Source organism: Pygoscelis adeliae, unplaced genomic scaffold (assembly GCF_000699105.1).
Source record: "Pygoscelis adeliae isolate BGI_AS28 unplaced genomic scaffold, ASM69910v1 Scaffold75, whole genome shotgun sequence".
Taxonomy (NCBI): domain Eukaryota; kingdom Metazoa; phylum Chordata; class Aves; order Sphenisciformes; family Spheniscidae; genus Pygoscelis; species Pygoscelis adeliae.
The window spans coordinates 3225102-3233235 of NW_008824772.1; positions in this window are offsets into that span (position 1 = coordinate 3225102).

Sequence of the window (8134 nt, forward strand, 5' to 3'; positions counted from 1 at the left end):
TACTGTGTCTTCAGAATAAAACACAAGCAGCTCTGAGCTATGGGACATCATCAAACCTATTGACTGACAAAGAGCCTGCCTGACAAGACTAGCCCAATGCACTTGGTGGTAACCTCTGTGCAAGACTGGCAAAATTCAGCTTTTTAGCTTCCCTGCCAAGTGGCTGACTTCTTTGACAAAGAGTTCATTTATGTCAGCTGTCCCTTCCAGTTCCAGTCAATTGGTTTGCAAGCGGAGCATGAGGATTTCTGGCTGCCTCTGGCTTGGATGTATAGGCTGACTGTCATCCTTGCACAGCCCAGAAAACTTTTGGAGAGAGAGTTGTAGCAGAAGGCAGGATGGTATCTCACAATCCTCCCCCCAGCATGTAAATTTGATGCCAGAATTTGACCTGTAGCATCTTCCTAAAATAATGTCGCTAATGGTGGAAAGTCTCTGCTTATACATCACCTGCTCTCACCTCCCCAGTGAAACTGCTAGGCAAACATTCCAGTTCTTTTGTTTTATTTTTGTAGTATGCTTACATGTATTATGACCTTTTATTATTAATATTTATGCAGCACATATAAAATATTTTGGCTTGTGTTCTTTGTGAATTACAATACCGTGCTTTCAGTCAGCTCAGCTGGTTCTCCGAAACATGATGACAATACATTTCTTATGGCTGAACCCTTATGAGTAGATTCTTGGCTGAGCTAAGTTGATTTCAGTGGAGCTGTGCTGCTCACCCTGCTGAGGATCTGGTCTTTAAAATGGACTATGAGGCGATAGTCTGTAAGTGAGACTGATTTAGTTTATCTTGCAGAAATATTTCTTTAAACAGTAGTTTTACTTTTGCGGCAATTTTATCAGATTTCTCTCTCATTTTTAAATCCCATTCGTGCTCTGAAATAAGACTCACGAGAGACTGAAAGAGCTTGTGGCTCTTGTTTGTACAGACACGACTTTCACCCAGTATGAAAAAGGAGTTGTGAGTCAAAGGTTGATGTTTAACATGTGGCAAGGACACATGCCTGTAAATGAGCCTGTGAGATTACATGATCTCTTAAGGAGCCTTGTTTGTGCAAAAGGACTAACGTGATCACGGTTCAACGTTGCCTATTGTTTTACAGTAAATGTTTTGCATTATATGGTTGTCTACATGGCATCAGAGTTGTAAGTTGGCTGCAGCTGCCTGGCCACTCCCTCCTCGCCCCAGCACTCTCATGGAAAAAGAGAGATTTATCTCACAAGGCTACTCTAGGGACCAAAACTTTCAAAAAAGGCATTACTATGTGACCTTTTTTCTTGGTAAATAAGGAGTGGTGATTACTAAGAAAGCACAAACAGTTCTGAAAGGAGACTTTATTTTCTGTTTTCATGTATGTTTATGTAAGTGTTATTATTTATCACTTGTATGTCCATGTATTGCCCTTAGCTTACGGATAGAAGCTAAACTTTGAACCTAAACCCTTTGATATCTGCACTACTAAATAGTGTGGCTGTAGTCTGGGGTGAGTTCACACACAGCGGGGACTAACTTCCTAGAGCTCTGCCCCAACAGACAGTGGGATAGCAACTGCTTCAGGGCAGCTGGTTCTGGGAACATGAACCCAGGCTTGAGTGCAGCTACCAAAGGCAGCCTAGATACAGCACGATCCCGTCCCACACATGGATCAGGGACCTAAATACTAACAATGAAAACAGAGGGTTACTATTCTAGGGCAATGAGGGGGAGTTTCAAAAGTGCCCACAACTTGACCCACATACTTAGTGTTTCTTAGGTATTTAGCTGCTGCTGCTTTCAGTGGGAAATGATACCTCAAGGAAACTTGCTGATCTGGACTATCAATGGGATTAATGCACCTAAATTGCCCACCTGTTTTTTTAGAATGGAAATAACCTGTATTAATTCCACCCTAGTGCCTAACCTTTCTGCTACTGAAATCAACACCAAGTAATCCATTGAATTCTATGGTGTGGAATCAAACCAGTAAATTGGAGAACTCCTCCATCAGGAAATCATATGTGGCCAGAAATGAAAACGGCAGTGAATATTACGTTGATGTTTTCAGGTCCCAGATGATTTTCAGTGTTTGTTTTGGATATGGGTATCTATATGTGAGAGAGTGCTACCAGCTATATTGTGTTTTCCTGCATCTGTCTCTGTGTGGCACTGGTGCACTTTGAGAAATTCTTGAAGATGAACTAAAGATGTGGGATTTTGATGGATTCAACTGCTGTGCAGACATTTATATACTATTGTCATTCCATTTTACTCAGTGCATTCCAAAAACTTCACAAAAGTGCTGAATAGTCCTGACACACCATTTATACAGTGTGCACATACGTATTTCTATTATACACAGCCAAACCAATTATAATCTTCTGCTACTGTTGTTTTATTGACTGCATTATGTAAAAGCCTTTCTTACAAATTGTTTCATGACTTTTGCAGCTTGCAAGAAGCAAGTTCTTCGTCCAGAAAGATAAAAAGTTAACAATAGCATCTCCCACCACAAACATGCATGTGTAACGCAGTCTATATTCTCCTCTCCTGTGTGAGTCAAAGGGAAATCTGTTTTTTCAACATGCTGATGTGCAGAAAATCTAGCCTGTCTGCCACACTGAGATCTTTATATATTTTATGTGTTTTATATTCCTGCCCAAGTATATAGGCAGGAAGGGGAACCCAGAGTGACAATCATCTCTTTTGCAAAGAACTAGTGCAAAACATGCACTGTTTGAGCTGTCAGAAGAGGTCATAAGTGGCCATTGAACACTGGCTTGTATTATCCTTCTTCATAGAGTTGAATTTAACCCCAAACTATGACTATATCTGTATTGAGTATCTAGTTTCAACAGAGCTCCACCCAAATAGAAGAGGATTCAGAGAATAACTGGAGTTCTGCTGATTTCCTGCCTTCTAATACCAAATATTTTTTATCTTTGGTAAAGAGTTTTAATATGCTGGACTTGGGTTTCAGGACCCATCTCTTTCATTTGGCCATGTTTACTTTTGATTTACACCTGTTAGCCACAGGTTTTCTGGAAAGTAATGCACTCCCAGTGCAAATAAACTGGAGATTGTGAGGTGCGACCTATTTACCTGGCCTTGAGGAAAGAGGGGTAATTTTAAAACTTCGCTATAGGAAAGAAGGGATTGCACTATTATCTGCATGACCTAAAATGACTCATTCAAAAGATAAGCAAGGCTATTTAGATCTTGACTTGATTTGGCAAATGGTTGTCACTACCACACCCTCTACTTTCCTAACCTGTTTACATGGATGTAGAAATATTTCTAAACATTTCCTTTAGCGTGTGATGCTAAAGCAGATGATATATATTAAAAGCTCTGTTTTGTGGGAATAGTGAGAACTGGTCTTACTGCAATAATTCTTTCTTTTCTTTCTTAACTACCCTTTAGGTCAGACACTTGACTTACTGTTAATTTCACAGAAGTCATCTATTATGTAGAAGAAAATCTGGGTATTTTAGCTATATGCAGTATTTTAGATAGATCTTGTGTATAAATTAAGTCCCAAGGACTGTAGCGGAATAGGACAAAGAAAGACTCATCAGACAGGGTAAAAGCCAAAAGATTTAAAAGTATCATAAAGAAATTAGAAAAACTAGAAATAAACCATAGTTTTCTAACAGTGAAGATAGATAGTAACATTTGAATGAATTGGCAAGACAAATTCTGCATCTCTTGATTGGATGGTTTTCTGAAAAATATACTTGAGATGAGCAGAGAATTCTGGGTTCATAGTACGGATCTTGGACTGAATGTAAAATTGAATGCTTTGTATTATGCAGGATGTCAACTAAGATAATCTGAAGGCTTCTTCTGACCATAAACCTCTATATCTGTGCATCAACAGCCATTGAACACCGTTGGCAAGTGGTGATTTCCCCATAACACTTTCTTTCGCTTCTCACCAATTGTCCCAAGCTATCTAGAGTCTACAGAGAAGCTTGTTTTAAAGGAAGTAATTCAACCGATGGCCTGTGTAGGTTAGCTGAAAGCTCATAGTTTTCTTTCTACTGCTGGAGAGTCAATTACAACTGGCTGAAATGCTCCATATTCATTAGACTGACCATTTGTAGAGGGAACAGGGTATGCTCTTTATGCCATATCTACTGGCAGAGCAGGGAAGCAAGATACAAAATGTCTCTTGACATCATCCACTAGGTAAGCTTGGGCAATTCACTTTTTCAGCTCTTTGTTTGCATTTCCCTTCATGTCTTTGTGCCCTGTAAATTCTTTGGGATATTCAGTGCAGGTGGAAAACCAAGAAAAGCCCTCTGCAGAGCCATGGGAAGAGATCATTCCTATGCTGACTTAAATCTCAGCTGAATCTGCTGGATCCTACTGCGATAGTCTCTAACAAAAAGCACTGTTATGGTGAAATTACATTGTCTTGTGTTTATTTACTAAGCTTCCTCCTAGCTCAGCCAGAAAACTGCCATGTTGGCTGTCATGGTTTAACCCCAGCTGGCAACTAAGCCCCACCCAGCCGCTCACTCACTTCCCCCCAGTGGGATGGGGGAGAGAATCGGAAGGGTAAAAGTGAGAAAACTCGTGGGTTGAGATAAAGACAGTTTAATAGGTAAAGCAAAAGCCACGCAGGCAAGCAAAGCAAAACCAGGAATTCATTCGCTCCTTCCCATCGGCAGGCAGGTGTTCAGCCATCTTCAGGAAAGCAGGGCTCCATCACGCGTAACGGTGACTGGGGAAGACAAACGCCATCTCTCCGAATGTCCCCCCCTTCCTCCTTCTTCCCCCAGCTTTATATGCTGAGCACGACGCCGTATGGTGTGGGATATCCCTGTGGTCAGTTGGGGTCAGCTGTCCCGGCTGTGCCCCCTCCCAGCTTCTTGTGCCCCCCCAGCCTCCTCGCTGGTGGGGTGGGGTGAGAGGCAGAAAAGGCCTTGACTCTGTGTCAGCCCTGCTCAGCAGTAACAAAAACATCCCTGTCTTATCAACACTATTTCCAGCACAAATCCAAACCACAGCCCCGTACTAGCTACTATGGAGAAAATGAACTCTATCCCAGCCAGAACCAGCACATTGGCTAAAGATTCAGACGTTCTGTAGCCGACTTGTGCAAGATTCAGGATTTGGCTTCTGGTGGTGTGGCACATCCCTCTGTTAATTAGAAGCACATGTCCACATGAGGAATTGAGCTCTTCAAATGTGAACCTCATGTAATTATGAAAGCCATAGGAGATAAGAATAATTGTTTTCAGTTCCAGATGTCCTGTCTTCTTCAGCACTGCAGGAAGATTAAGTGGAAGTCGACTAGGGCAATAGCAAAGTTCAAATGCACAGCAGGATAACTGATGCTGACCAAAGTACTGGTAGGATCTAATGGAGTTCAAAGAAAATTCCTTTCCATATTCCTAGTCACCAAAGAGGTTTCTCACTATCATAAGCACATCCATTTCATGAGCCTGATTACACACCGAGTGGGTGGTTTGCATAGCTGTCAACCAACAGGACTGAACTCCCTTGTGCTGTAAACTGTTTTAATGAGAGGGGAGCTACAGCATTTTATGTGAAATGATTTGGTTCTCTGGTTTAACTGTCTTTGTTAAGGACTCCATTCCCCATCACAAAACACATACACTGCATGACATGATAAGGACAATTTACAACATATTAAACATGTTGAAAGAGTGCTTTCTAAAAGTTCCAGTAAATGTAATCAACTGGCGTGTTGTGTCCGTGTGTGGGCTTAGGGATGAAATAAAGGAAAATTCAGTGGAGGGTTAGGGAAAAGGCAAAAGAAACTAATTGAATAGGGAGCCCACAATGGTTGTACTTTGCCAGATTAATGAATCACTGTTTGCTGTGCTGTTAAGGCCCAGGAGACTGTTAGAAACTCAAAGGAAGCCATGAAGTATTGCAAGTGTGTCTTAGTAGGCAGAGCAACAGCATTGCTCAATTTAGGAGTAAAACTCTGCTCTCTCAATAGGCTGCATGAGTTCCAGAATCACACAGGCTTCTTGCTTATTGTCCCAGCCGCTGGGGCTGCACCTCCTCTGAAGCAGCTGTGTTAAGCCCACAGGGAGGAGGTTTTGTCATTTAGGGCAGGTCCTAAAGGGGAACTATGTAGCATTTAAGCGTGGCAGTCCAAAACTGTGAACCTGTAACCCCTCACTGCAGCTGTTGCTCAGTCCTGAAGTTTCCTCAGCTGTTTGCACTGAATTTCTGCAGGTGCCAAACGTGCTGGTTTGGGTATGCTTGGTGCCTTTTTCCTTATATCCTTGGAGAGTCATGTTAGGAACACAGCAGGACCTTAAAAGGCAGAGGTAGTCAGTCATCCCTTTTTTAAAAGGCCAGAGGGTGCCCAAGTTGTATTCGACCCTTTCTGCCTGAGAGCTACAAATCCACCCTTCTAGGGGAGAGCCCACTAATCTCTCAGCACTAGAGGGAGATGTCATTCCCATCACTTTCCATCGCAGCTTTTCTGCTTCACAAAAAGGAGCTACAATTGCACTTGGTCTAGAAGAGAGCGTGACTTTCTAGCCTATTGTTAGGGCACTTACTTGTACTGAAACATGTGAATTCTAAGCCCAGCTTCAATGCTTGTTTATGTGTTCTTCAGATTAGTTCCTCAAAAATCAGTATTGGGAGTTATTTTATGTAATACTTTCAGTATTTTATGTAATACTTTCAGTAATAAACTTGGCATGGAAAAGTAAAAATGTACTAGTGAAACTGTTGATGGTGTAAGCATGGGAGGGAGGTCCTCTGTCGACATAGGAGAACCAAATACTACACTGGAAGGACTAGAGAGGAATTGGTGTAATAGGAATGGGGTGAAATTTAGGTCATGCACATATGTGCTAACAGCAAGAATTTCTGATATAAAGTGATAAATGGACCTGATACTGGAGAAAAATCCAGATACACTGAACAATCAGAGGATAATTATGAAATGTTAGTATTTCTGGTAGAGACAGGAAACTACTTGCACTTCCATGCAGAATGCTGGTAAGGCCACATCTGAAAAAATGATGATCGAAAATAAGACTGAGAGAGTCTGATTTCTACCTCTTTATTAGAGGGTTAATTGCCAAAATGAAGATCTATTTCAGCCAAAGGCTTGTTTATCCATGTATAATTGCCTATGAATACATGCAGCTAGAAACAAGATTGAGGTTCCTAGATATCAGCAGAATAAGGCTCATCATAGCCTTCCCACAGGAGGAGTAGGAATCCCAGTTGTTCTGAGGTGGAACTCAGCAAGTTTAATAAAGGTATTACCTGGCATGGCTGCCTGTATTAGGAAGGACTGGACTTAATGGCCCAAGAGAACCTCTCTGATGACAGTCTCTTCAGATCCAGTTTGCTTGTCATTTCTGCTGAAATGCTGATGTATTTGGAGGGAGTACTAGCAAATGGGGAAAAAATGCCAGTTTCTTTATAAAGCTGTGGAGCTCTTCCAGAACCCCCTGGCTGATTTGGCTGGAGGAGATGAATGCTTGGCAGGATCTCCATCACTGGGGAGTTCTTAATGATACACAGGGTGAAATCCTGACCCCTGTGAAGTTGATATAAGTTTTGCTATTAATTTCTGTGAGGCCAGGATTTCACCCTGGAAAGGGAGTCAAAAGTACATGCATGCTTTCAGAGACAGAGTGGCTGATTAAATACATCTGGTGCACTGCTCTTTTATCAATCATTGATAAAATAGTGCCTTTTAAATATAAACTTTGGGTAAGCTTAACCGCAAAATTCAAACATCTCCTTTTACAAGCCTTAAAAGCAAAATTTGTCTGCTTTTTGTCTGAAAAGAACAGAAATCGTGGCAAAAAAATAACACATACCCATACCCATCCACTCCAAACTCCTGTAGTATTTGATGTTCCGCTGAAATGAGTGATTAAAGCATAGAAAAGCCAGTTAAAATATTTCTAGATGATACATAAAACTTTATCCTCTAAGGATGTCATCCAAAACTTTTCCTCCTCATTTAATTCCTGAGCAGTTAAACACCAGCTAGGAGTTCATCTGGATTTCAGCGTGGACTGTGCTTTCACAGGACCACCCAGCGCTGCCGCTTTTGACATCCCATAAAGGCTCAGGACAGGCAGCGAGCCCTCCGTCCGCGCTCGCCCGAATCACGACGTGTCGGTATCG